General features: G+C 42.6%; 1 protein-coding gene across 4 annotated transcripts in view; it reads left to right on the top strand.

Annotated features, from left to right (window-relative positions):
• TMEM63B (transmembrane protein 63B) overlaps positions 1-12,593 on the top strand; it is a 126,499-nt gene that overhangs the window by 18,383 nt on the left and 95,523 nt on the right. The window lies entirely within an intron of this gene.

The raw sequence follows: 12,593 nt of genomic DNA on the forward strand, positions 1-12,593 counted from the left end.
TGGTAAATAAAGTTTACTCAATTTTGCATGGTATCAACGACCTGCAAAATCTGTTTGACCAGACACAATTAAAAATGTGTATGTACAGTAAAGAAGGTGAAATCTGTCCCCAAACACTTTTAGCTTTCTTAAAAATGATCTTCTGTCTCATGTATATGAGGCTAGAACTTCTTGTAGCAATAAGAAGCCTGTCTTTCCCAAGAGAATAATGCCTAGTTCTTGCTGAAGTGGATGACTTGTGTCTGGATTGTTGCACTTCAGACTCATGACTGAATATTCCTCTGTTCAAAAGTTCTCTCCTCCAATTTATCTTCATAACAACCCTGTGAGGTAGGTAGGCGGATAGTGTTTGGCTGGCCCAGGATTACTGTGCTTCTGTGGCAGAGAAGTGATTCAAACCTGGGCTTCCCAGTTCCTAATCTGACACAAACTGTACCATGCTGGATTTCTGTGTGTAGGAATATTTTTTCACGGAGGAATGTTCTGTCACCCCCACCTGCGTTAGTACAATGCAGAAACAACATTGCTTTCCCAGTGAGTATTATAGCTAAACAGTACAGTGATCCTACCATTTTAGAAGAAAATGGGACTGTGGTTTGTATATATTCTTAAATTTTGTAGTAGCTGTTCCAAGTGTCTTTTATTCATTTATATTGAAGTATTTTTTTCTAGTGTTATACCTGTTCATTTTTCATCTCTTCAAAAAGAATTGCCCTCTGGAAAGGGTATGTGCATGTGTGTGCGGGGGGGTGGGGTGGCACCTTTAAATCATGCAAATAAATATAAAATCATTTTCTGAGGCAAAGGTCATCTGTTCTTCACATTGAGTGAGTTTTGTGAATTTTAATTCAGTGACTTCATTCTGTAGACAGAATTTGTCTTGTTCTGGAATTTTGGTAGAAAATACATTGTTTGCCCTAAAGGGTGCCTGAGAATAGAGTTAACTAGACTTATTATAGTGTGGAGTTTTTAAAGAAACACTATGTATCAGAGGATGTAGTAATTGCTAATAATGCCACAATAAGTCAGAATGCTTTCATAAGTAATGGTAAAGATGCCTTCTAGTATGCAATGAGATGCTTGTGGGTATTCATGCAATAGAGAAATTGCAAAAGGAATTATTTTAACTAGAAAATATATTTCAGTTGTTATTTTCTTAATTTGATTTGCTGATATTGTAAATGCAAAAAAAAGGTATTACTGTATGGAAGAAACTCATAGCATAAGTAATAAAGTCATGAGTGAAGAAGGCCTGGGCATTTTTACTTCTAGTGTTGGACTGTAAGTCCTGTATCTTCATACTCCATAGTATCTGACAAAGGGAGCTTTGATGCTCGAATGCTCATACCTTGGAAATCTAGTTGGTCTTTAAAGTATTGGACCTAGATCCCACTCCATAGAAGCACTGTAACTGCCACCAAACTCTGCCCCAAACTCAGCCCTTGTGGAATTGTCTGTTGCTCCATCAAAGATGAGAGGAGGTTCCATGTGCTCTAATTGTTGTGATGCTCTGGTTTTTGGTGCATTGCTAATGGAGCTTCTGTGTAAGCTGAAGGATGAGTCACGTGACATACCATCCTGGATGTTCTTGTAAATGACTGCTAATCTTCATTTATCTCTGACTCTCCCCAGTGACCTGTTTAAGTGTGTAGTTGTCAAAGATGCCCCTGTGTGTGCTTGTGTATGTGTTTACATTGTATTTAACAGGCTTGAGAAACTGTTTTACAAGCTCAGCTTTCATAGTGGGAAGCCAAACCTTCTGCAGTTTTTGCAAGCAAAGCTTAAAATAATAGGAGACAGTTTCTTTTCTTCTGGGATGTTAGGTCCTCTCTCTTAGTGGTATGCTATTTAACCAAAGAGGATCTTTGAAGATACCTGCTGACACAGTAAAACAAAGCTGTCTGCTGACATTGTTCTAGCTGTAGCATCTGCACTAAGATGTTGAGTACTTCATACAGTTTTAGATTTATTGAATTTTGAATTGTTTATATGCTGAGTGTTTCTAGTATACAAAATATCACTGTGAAGCCTGGTTCTTTTGGGTTCCTGGGAAGTCAGAAAATCCTGCACCCATCCCAGATCTCTGCTTGGTGATGTTGCCCCTTTCCATTATTCTGGGAGGGAGGGGGAGCAAAATACAAACTAGGTAGTAACTGCTGCCACCACAAATCAAAATGTATCTCCCTCTGGATGGATGTGCACTTCCAGCACACTATACCTGTGCTGCCATTTAGAGGCTCTGCCTAGTTGGCACTTCACCCACTTTGCTCCTACAAGCTAGAGCAGGTACAGTTGGTCACATTTTTGCAATATTGAATTGGTGTGCTTCAGGGATGGCAAGCTTACCTGCAGCTCATCACCATTACCACACTTTAGATAGTGAGACTGAATATGTGGTGTGTTTACAGTTAAGGCTTAGTGCATTCAAAATACAAGAAAATTTAATAAACACAAATAAAAAGTAATAAACAAAAATAAAAAAGTACATGTGGTCTGTTCAAGCATCAGATTTTAAGCCTCTGAGCAAGAACACGAAGGAAAGGTGGAAACATGCAGTTCTCTTGCCCTATACTTGGTACTTAACCTAAACAATGTTTAATTAAGGCTGGTTAGTATTTCTTCAAGTTGCACTAGTTAAGAGTCCAACATTATCTTCATTCTCAGAATTGGAACTTCTCCCGATTGTCTTTCGCCACGTGGCCATGATGGGGACCCAAGATAAAAGGCATAGCCCTTCATAGCTTGTGCTCAACTAAGGAAAAAAACAAGATAGAAGAGAGGTTCTTTCCTGTGTTTATAATCTCCCCTTAGGAGTTTGCATACCTTGGAGTATGACACTGTAGCAGTGTGCAAGATGGCAAACCCTTTGTCTTTCCTCAGCCTTCCATTTGCAAAACTAGGAGTTTGAGTGTATTGGCTTTTCTGTACACTCAACTTACAGTGGGTTTTGTGGGTATTCAGTCTACAAGGACCAGATCCAGTTTGGGCTTATGTAATTCCACACTCAAGGACTTGAACTGAAGTGGTATCTTAGGAAAAATGCCCCATTTCTGCTATGGGCTTTCTTGGGGGGAAACAGTTCTGCAGCAGATGACACCTTTCACCATGAGGAACTTGGAAGCTTGACTCTGAACCAATGTAATTTGACCGTGCAGAATAACTCAGAGCCAAGCTACAAGTAACGAATGACACTTGCCTGGCAAGTGAACAGACTCGCATGTATTCCTCCCTGTTCACTTGCAATTCACTTGCGCGTCACTTGGTCAAGTGGAGAGTAAGTGAATGGCAAGTGAAAAGGGAGGAATACACGTGAGTCTGTTCACTTGCCAGGCAAGTGTCATTCGTCACTTGTAGCTTGGCTCTCAGAATCATTCCCAGTCCTTGTCCTTTCTGACAGCTCCAGATTTCTAGAGGGGCTGCTGTGATGTGGATACAGTGTAATCCTGTGGTTGAATTATTGAGGTGAGTTCTAGTGTGGAGTGTGTCTCTCCACAGCCACTATTTCAGTAATTATTTTCATTTTTAAAGAGGATAATGAAGGCTGCTGAATTGCCCTGAATTTCCCATTCAGTCCATGGCTATTGAACTCAGGGATTATTCATACTAAAATGTCGTTGTATACCTTTGCAGTGTGTTGTCACTTAACCTAGCACTTGTATGCTGTTGGTCAGTAAAGATGTACTCCATTCTTGGACAATATAATTCATGCTTTATGGAGATCTCTTCCAAAAAGAAATTCATTTAGTCTGTCTCCCAGGCCCAGTCACTGACATCCAATGTAGCTTGAGTTAAGGGGCTGATCAGAATCACAAATAGGACTCGGTCCAGTATACGGGCTGGTTGCCCTACGTCTGAGATCTCAGCACTACTAATGGATGAATGGATCTTGCCACTGCTCCTTCTGCCATAATTCATGTTTGCAAAATCTGCATAAATTAGTAGAATATATCCACAAGAGCTAATCCTTAACTATATAACTGTTCATACCACTGGTATAAACACTGGGACTCATTCATAGGCTGGTGCCATGCCTATTACGCAGTCAGCCTGAACCATAACTGAAAGACCAATGGTGCTGTACCCAAGTAACAAGGGTGTTGTTACCCTAAATGGGGGGGAGGTCTCCTTGTGAGCTGGGGGAATTAGCATTCAAGGAGATGCAGCAAGAGCAGTTAACCAGAATATCTCCACCAATGTGTACCAGGATTGTTTCCTTAGAGAACTCTATGAATAAACCAGTCGAGACCTCAACAAGAATTTTTTTTATTAAAGGAGCAACAAAAGCAAACACACAAGACACTCACACACAGGGCTAACTAGAAAATAAGGAAAAGGAAGAGAGATTCAGGGTAGAGTGATATTTACCAGGCTAGGAGATGGAGGACATCAGTAGAGACATCTGCATGAGCAACCAGTGCCTTGCGGCAGGAAGAAAAAGGGCTCAGACATGTGTCTGAGGGTGTGCATTGGATCCAAGGACACACACACACACAATACATGGCTGTGGGCAGCCTAGTTACAGAGCAACACATCTCCTGGGGCAGAATTACATCTGCCCCTCCCCCAAATAATAGTTTGATGGTTTGTCCAGAGGTGAAACAATAAAGTGGGAAAGGCTTGACTGTGCATATCAGGGAAGAACTATAGGTGGGAAGGGTGCTTGATGCCCCACAATTGCTGGATAGAAAGGGCTTATCAGGTCCCTGAATAGCCTAGATTAGGAAAGGTGGGTGAGGAAGGTATGGAAGGGTGCTGATGAGATCAAACAGGAACTCCTGGAAGACCTCTTTGTTTCACTTAAGTGTTTCTCCAGGGCATGGAGGGGCAGCTAATCAGCCTAATGAACCTTCTGGTAATTTTCCAACTCCAGGGGTTAGAGTTGCCGGGGTTGGCATCTGTCCTGTCTGGCCAGGCAGTATTTTGTGCTTATGGCACATGAGGAAGGAGCTTATGCTATTTCATATTCATAGGCTGCCCATTCAGTAAGGAGAAGGGGTATGGCTAAAAGTGTATGTTCCAAAAATATTCTAGAAATCCGTTGTCAGAGGGCCAAAGAAACCTGGGATGGGTTTCCATGCTATTTGAACAAGGGACCACTTTTGGTCCATATTTATGTCCCTTTTTAGTCTCAGTAAGTAACCTTCTTTTGTTTATTTCAGTACATCTCCTCTTCCCATTTCCTGTGCCCTTTAATCTTCAGTGTCCAAACAGATGAGTAATAGGATCATGATGGTCAGCTATTTCCCTCCTGTTCCATATATCCATCAGTCAGATGTACAGTTGGAAGGATCAGGGAAATGATGTCTCCTTGCCTACAACAGGAATCCAGACTCGCCTTGATTCACCCCACATCAGCAGTTCTACAGGCATTATGAGTTCACCTTCCTCAGCAATCATGAACATGCACATTCATGCTTTGAATTATTGAAAGGATTACAGTGTCCAGTGACTCAGGCCTGAGCTTCTGAAGCAACTAGGGATGCCAACTCTGGGTGAGAAAATTTCTGGAGATTTTGGGGGTGGAGCCTGGGGTGAGGAACCTCAGTGGTGTGTAATGCCATAGAGCCTACCCACCAAAGCAGCTGTTTTCTCCAGGAGAGCTGATCTGTTATCTGGAGATCAGTTTTAATTCCAGGAGATCCCGAGGCTCCACCTGGACGATGGCAATCCTAGATTCAACAGTGCTTAATTATACCAGTATTTTGAATAGCTACCCTGTAGAGCATCTCTAGTCACCATGTTCTCAAGTTTACCTTGATCTTGCTGGCTTGAGCTAAAGGAGGGAGGAATTAAACTTGCTTTGTGAAATAGCAAAACTTGTGAAATAGCAACACTGAAATATTGTGAAAGAGCAAGCACAATAGTAAAGCAGTCTTATGATGGTTGTTGTGGGTTTTCCGGGCTGTATTGCCGTGGTCTTGGCATTGTAGTTCCTGACGTTTCGCCAGCAGCTGTGGCTGGCATCTTCAGAGGTGTAGCACCAAAAGACAGAGATCTCTCAGTGTCACAGTATGGAAAAGATATAGGTCATTTGTATCTACTCAGGAGGGGTGGGGTTGAGCTGAGTCATCCTGTAAGAGTTTCCCAGGGTGTGGAATGCTAATGGCGGGAGGCTTCACTGTATCCTGAGGAGGTTCTTTTGCATATGGATTGGTACTTGATGTGCTAATCTTCTCTGCAGGGCTATTGTCGGGTGTGGAGTGTTTTGTTAGCCTGGTGTTTTTCAGAACTGGAAACCATGCTTGGTTCATTCTTAAGGTTTCTTCTTTCCTGTTGAAGTTTTGCTTATGCTTGTGAATTTCAATGGCTTCCCTGTGCAGTCTGACAAAGTAGTTGGAAGTGTTGTCCAGTATTTTGGTGTCCTGGAATAAGATACTTCTGAAAAACACCATTATCTGCCCTTATGCAAGATAATCCCCCTACACTCTTGGGTTGGATTCAATTGGCATGTGAAGTAGAAAACGGTATGCAGGAAGTATGGCTTGTAGAGCAACAGGAAGCGACAGGGCTCCGGCGGACTCCTATAATTGTGAGAGGGGGAAGGGGAGCAGGATACGCCAGAGGAGCCAGAGGAGCGAGAGATGCTAGATGGCAACAAGGACTGTACCTACATTGTGGCCAAAGCGGTCACTTCGCTGCACAATGTCCACTTAGGCCTGTGCAAAGAACTCCGTTCCCACCATGGCGACTAGCCTCTACCACCCTTCCCCCGCCACACCGTCCAACGCCGGCTCCACGATCTGCGAGGGGGCGAGGTACTTCCCGAAGGAATCCTCCTGAGAAAGGATTAGAGCTAGAAGAAATTATGGACCTTGATCCAACCGCTCTAATCAGCGAAGGAGGACCCGAGAGCCCCAGTTCGGGAAACGAAATGGATCTGTCGTAAACGGACCCAAACGGCAGATCAAAACTCAGTCGGTTCCCATAGTGGAAAGACCTCTCCCACAGGAAAAGTGTTTTTGCCATATATCAAAGGAATTACTGATCAGATGGGAAAGCTTATGAAAAAGCATAACCTTCAAGCAGTATTCAGACCCACCCGAAAAATACAACAGATGCTACGATCAGCAAAAGACAGTAGAGACCCCCTAACCTCTGCAGGAGTATACCGTATACCCTGCAGCTGTGGACAAGTTTACATCGGGACCACAAAGCGTAGCATCCAGACAAGAATAAAAGAACATGAAAGACACTGCGGACTTGGACAACCAGAAAAATCAGCAGTGGCTGAACATAGCCCAACTCAAACAGGGCACAGTATCTTATTCCAGGACACCAAAATACTGGACAACACTTCCAACTACTTTGTCAGACTGCACAGGGAAGCCATTGAAATTCACAAGCATAAGCAAAACTTCAACAGGAAAGAAGAAACCTTAAGAATGAACCGAGCATGGTTGCCAGTTCTGAAAAACACCAGGCTAACAAAACATTCTATCCCTGACAATAGCCCTGCAGAGAAGATTAGCACATCAAGTACCAATCCATATGCAAAAGAACCTCCTCAGGATACAGTGAAGCCTCCCGCCATTAGCATTCCACACCCTGGAAAACTCTTACAGGATGACTCAGCTCAACCCCACCCCTCCTGAGTAGATACAAATGACCTACATCTTTTCCACACTGTGACACTGAGAGATCTCTGTCTTTTGGTGCTACACCTCTGAAGATGCCAGCCACAGCTGCTGGCGAAACGTCAGGAACTACAATGCCAAGACCACGGCAATACAGCCCGGAAAACCCACAACAACCATCGTTCTCCGGCCGTGAAAGCCTTCGACAATACATCAGTCTTATGATCTCTGAAGGGTAAAAAAATAATCTCTCTAAACTTGTTAATGGTGGATCAGAAAACTGCCTTATTTATTTTAAATGTAGGCTGTGAAGGGGTCAGTGGCTTCAATGAGATCTGATCCCATGGTGGTGGTTTGCTTTTCTGATGCACTGGTAGACAAAGTTGCCTAGTTCTTGTGCTGCAACAATTCTTGGGGTAGTTCGGAACAGCCTGCCACCTTATGTAACTGTGGCTTTCAAAAAGCAGAAATGTGTAATGCATCTCATTCTGGAAAGATGATAAGGATATGCAGATGGATTGAGGCACTTTGGCACTTGTTGACTTGCAGTTTTTTAAATCCCTTTTTTGGTATATATGACATCTTTTCAGTAAAATACATAACGTCAACAATTTCACTCTATAGATATATAGGTGTATACAGGAAATAGTTAATGTTTTCATTCAATTTAAATATTAGTGAAGTGCCTTTTTTAAAAAAAATCCACTATCTGCTTAAAGGTAGCAAGTCTACAAACACATACCTTATTTCCATTTTAGTAATCCCATTTTTGTGTATACAAAGCCATGAGTGCCTACTCCAGTATTATCTAGCAAACTGACTTCTTGTTCCTTAAATGGGTGAAATTCTGGTTTTTCTCCAAGACTTATCATATAATGCCCTTGTACTTTGGCTGTATGAGCTACCAGTTTCCAGTACCTGTTTGGTCACAAAAATAATAGTGGGTCAGAACTTAAATATAATCCCATAACATCATAGACAGTAATTCGTATTTTTGACCATTATTCTATTGTTCATAAATTGTAGCTGGGCTTGGCAACCACATGCAATTTTCCACCATCCAAACTCATCACAGAATTATCTGTAACTAGAAGGTAATTCCTAGTCTAGTTGAACATACTGGTGTTTAAAGGGGGGGGCAGGGATTTCATTCCACTGGGTAGTCTGAAAAGCTAGATGGTGCCTGCCTACCTAGACTGCTGCAGCCCCCCCCCCCCCCGCCTTCAGCTGGCTTTGCTTGCTTCCCTTGCTGCTTCTGTCCCAGAGCCAAGCAACTGCCTGAGGGTTTATTGCTGGGCAGCCATAGTGCTGCTGTTGCCAAAATCATTGAGGGACTGATAATGGAAGAGCTCTAGAGTGGGGCAGGGAGAATGGGAATGAGCAACTTCATTTGGTCTCAGAGCCAGAGCTGGGTGGCATGTCCAGAGAGGAGGAATGGTGGTGTGGCAATTATGGTGGTGGAAGAAAGCCTTCCCTGTTGCATTTATATGCCAGAATAGATCTTCCTCTTACTCCCTCCATATTTAAACATAAAATGTCTACCTCTTCTCCTACACTTCCTCCATGAGAGCAATCCTAAGCAGGTCTGCTCAGAAGAAAGCACCATGATATTCAACGGGGCTTACTCCCAGGAAGGTGTCTTTAGCATTGCCCCCATTGTTGAGAGTCTCCTTTTGCTTTGCTCTTGCTCCCTAATCTCCCTGCCTTTTATATTCTCACTAGCCTTTGCCATCACAGGGACATCAGCTGTGATTGGTGGAGCCTGTTCCTCTACTGGAGTGGTAGAAAGGAGGAGAGACTGGTATTCAGATGCTGGGCTCCAGTATTGGGCTCTGCTGTCTCCTTGCTGCTGCTTTGAGTTTGCCAGAATACAAAACACAGTCCCCGCAGGTGTGTTGACAATTGGTTTTGTAGAATGCTGCTGCTGTTGAACTTTTGGGCACATCGAGAAGGTGCAGGTTCTTTTTTTGAGAATTCATGGGGTAGGGGACCACAGGGAAGGCACTCTCTGTGGACGGAAGTTCTTCCATCTGAGAAAAACTCAAGGGGATCCAAGCCAGAGAACTTGAAAGGTGCAGCAAAAAAAAAAAATCAAGTACAGCCTAAAAGTGTTGCAGCAAATTGACTAGAAATTTAGCCCATTAATTGCCAATTTTTAAAATATGCACTGCTCTGAAGGCCACACCAAAAATATTCCATGAGCTAGACAACCACTGCTAATCTGCATTACTCCAAGAATCATAGAGATGAAAGGGGTCTTACAGCAAGCCCCTTGTTCAGTATTGGAGATCCAAAGATGAAACATACCTGACAGATGACTGTCCAGCCCTACTTGAAAACCTCCAGCAAGGCAGAGCTTACCCACATCCCAGTATTGGCTCCATGCAAATAACAGAACCTACATATTACTAAAATTTTACCCATTCCTAAAATCTGCACTTACTCTTAATGATCTTCCTAGGAAGAACATGAAGCAGTAAAATCTTTGAATGGTTATCTTAGAAATCACAATTTTAGAAAATAATTGCACATTTAAATTGATTCTTCTCTTACCCATCAAATTGATTTTGTAATATATATTTTACAGCATTGATTCAGACTCTTATAATGACATCTGGAGTTCTCATAATTTTATTATGTGTCCCTGAATTGCCCAGAGGCACCTCTGTCTGCAAATAGAGCTTTTTAGGATTTTCATAGCTGTGTAGATAAGAGAATTTTGGCACATTCCACTTCTCCCACAACTAAAAAAAAATGAGATAAAGCTGTAAGTACTAATTTCTATACAGCTATTAAAGAGATGAAAGTCAATCTGGTGAGTTTCTAATTGTCTCCCTCCTAGCCTGGGGTCTGAATATATCTCTGACTACAAGCTTTTTAACGCTCACTCATTGTGAGAAATTTGCTTAACAAAGGCTTTTACTGATACTGTTTTCACATTGGCCATTTTGCTGCAGGAGGAACAGCACTTTTCACTTGAGTAGCTGTTCATTTTGGGGCGGGGGCATTTGACTGCTTTGAGCACAGGTGATTATTTTAGGAAACATGACTCTTGGATCATCTGGCAGGTATTGACAGTTTGGTATAGGATACGAGAAGAGATCAATTATCTGTTCTTTCTTGGTTTAAATGAAGCATTCTTCTGAGCAGCACTGCAGAGGATTAGTAAGTAGCTCTGGAAATCTTTATGACTCATCAAAACAATATGACAGCTAACACAAGATGTTGCTGCATCATCTTAACTATATATCACATGCGCAGTTACTACACAAGTAAACAAAGGGGAATCCCTGAAGTTAAGCAATTTATCCTGTTGACCCCAGCCTTGTACTTAAAAGGTTTCGGTTAAAGCTACATGTAAATCTTTTGTTCCTTGAGTTTTGTCTTGGGGGGAGGCACTGTTGATGGACCTTCTGCAACTAGAAATCCTGTTCAGACCTTTTCATTCCCCACCCATACCTCCCAGGTTCCAGACTATATGAATCTACATTACACTATCAGACCACTGGCCCAGAATTGTCTACTCTGAATGGCAGCCGCTCTCTAAGACACAGTCTGCAGGCAAATGAATTTTCCTGGTCTCTGATGCCTGTGGTCCTGTTAACTGGAACTGTCCAGGTATTGAACCTGAGGCTTTCTTTGTAAAATTAAGTACTCTGCCATTGAGCTCAGCCTCTCCCCAAGCCCACATTCTTTCAAAGCCCTCATAGCCTTAAAGACTGGAAACTGACATTGTAAAATGGTCCTCAATGTGCTCAGTTCCATGCATGAACCAGTTTTTGTTCTTTGCACAGTGTAATCACACTTTACAGAGCCCTTTTAATAGATAACTTGAAAGGCAGAAAGTTCTGGAACATGGTGAAGGGACGTAGCTCAGTGGTAGAGCATCTGCATGGCACGCAGAACGTCTCGAGTTTCAATCTATGGCATCTCCAGTTAAGAAGATTGGTTAAGAGGTGATGTGAAAGACCTCTCCCTGAGACTATGGAGGGCCGCTACCAGTCTGGTCAGACAGTACTGACTTTAATGGACCAAAGGTCTGATTCAGAATAAGGCAGCTTCAAGTGTTCGTATGTATATGTTCTCTAGCCACCTTATTCCATTGGTGAAACTACTCTTTGAAGTTTTCCCAATGTTTAACTTAAACTTACCTCAAGTTTTAAACCAGTGAGTAATTCGCGCTTATTCTCTGTAGATAAGATGAACAGTGGTTTCTTATTCTGTCTAAAATCATAAATTCTTCCCCACCCCCCACCCCGCATTTGTCTTAGCTATTATTAACCAGTTCCTTTGGGGCTTCCTCCTTGTTGTCTGGTAGCAGAGGCACTGGTTTTGGCTGCAGCAGTAATCAATAATCCCTTGAGGACAAGGGATGTTACCTTGCTAATGCAGCATCACAAGACTGTGGTGTAGTGGTTATTGCAGGGGTCCCCCAATGGGGCACCTGCCATTGGTTTTTTAAGTGGGTTGGGACCAATGGGTTTTTCACCCAGCAGGGCTTCTGATTGGCTATGCAGATTTTTTAAAAGTTGCTTTGGCAACAGCAGCTGCCAACACAGCACAAGGATCTTTACTGTATGATAGAAAGTAAGCTGTATATATGCACAAAAATATTTTTGACAGTATGTTTATTTTAATAGACATCCTGTTAAACAGCTTCTGCATGAAATATTAAAGAGTTACTATTGGAGTTATTCACGGCATCACTCTCTGTCAGTTTGTGGCTGGGTCCACCTCTTAAAGTGGCCATTTTATAATGAGCTCCACCTCCTGCTGCATCCTGCAGCAGCCATTTTGCGATTGTGCTTATCACTCAGAAGTCCAAAGGTGCACACATGTTCACAAAGGTTGGGGACCCTCAGTTAGAGCGTTGGACTAGGGCCTGGGAGACCCAGGTTTGAATCTTCACTATGCTATGGAAGCTAAACTTGAGCCAGTAGCTCATTCTCAGCCTACTCTACCTCACAGGGCTGTGAGAATAAAATGGAGAAAAGGAGAATGATGTACGTTCCTTTGGGT

Source organism: Eublepharis macularius, chromosome 1, assembly GCF_028583425.1.
Source record: "Eublepharis macularius isolate TG4126 chromosome 1, MPM_Emac_v1.0, whole genome shotgun sequence".
Classification (NCBI taxonomy): domain Eukaryota; kingdom Metazoa; phylum Chordata; class Lepidosauria; order Squamata; family Eublepharidae; genus Eublepharis; species Eublepharis macularius.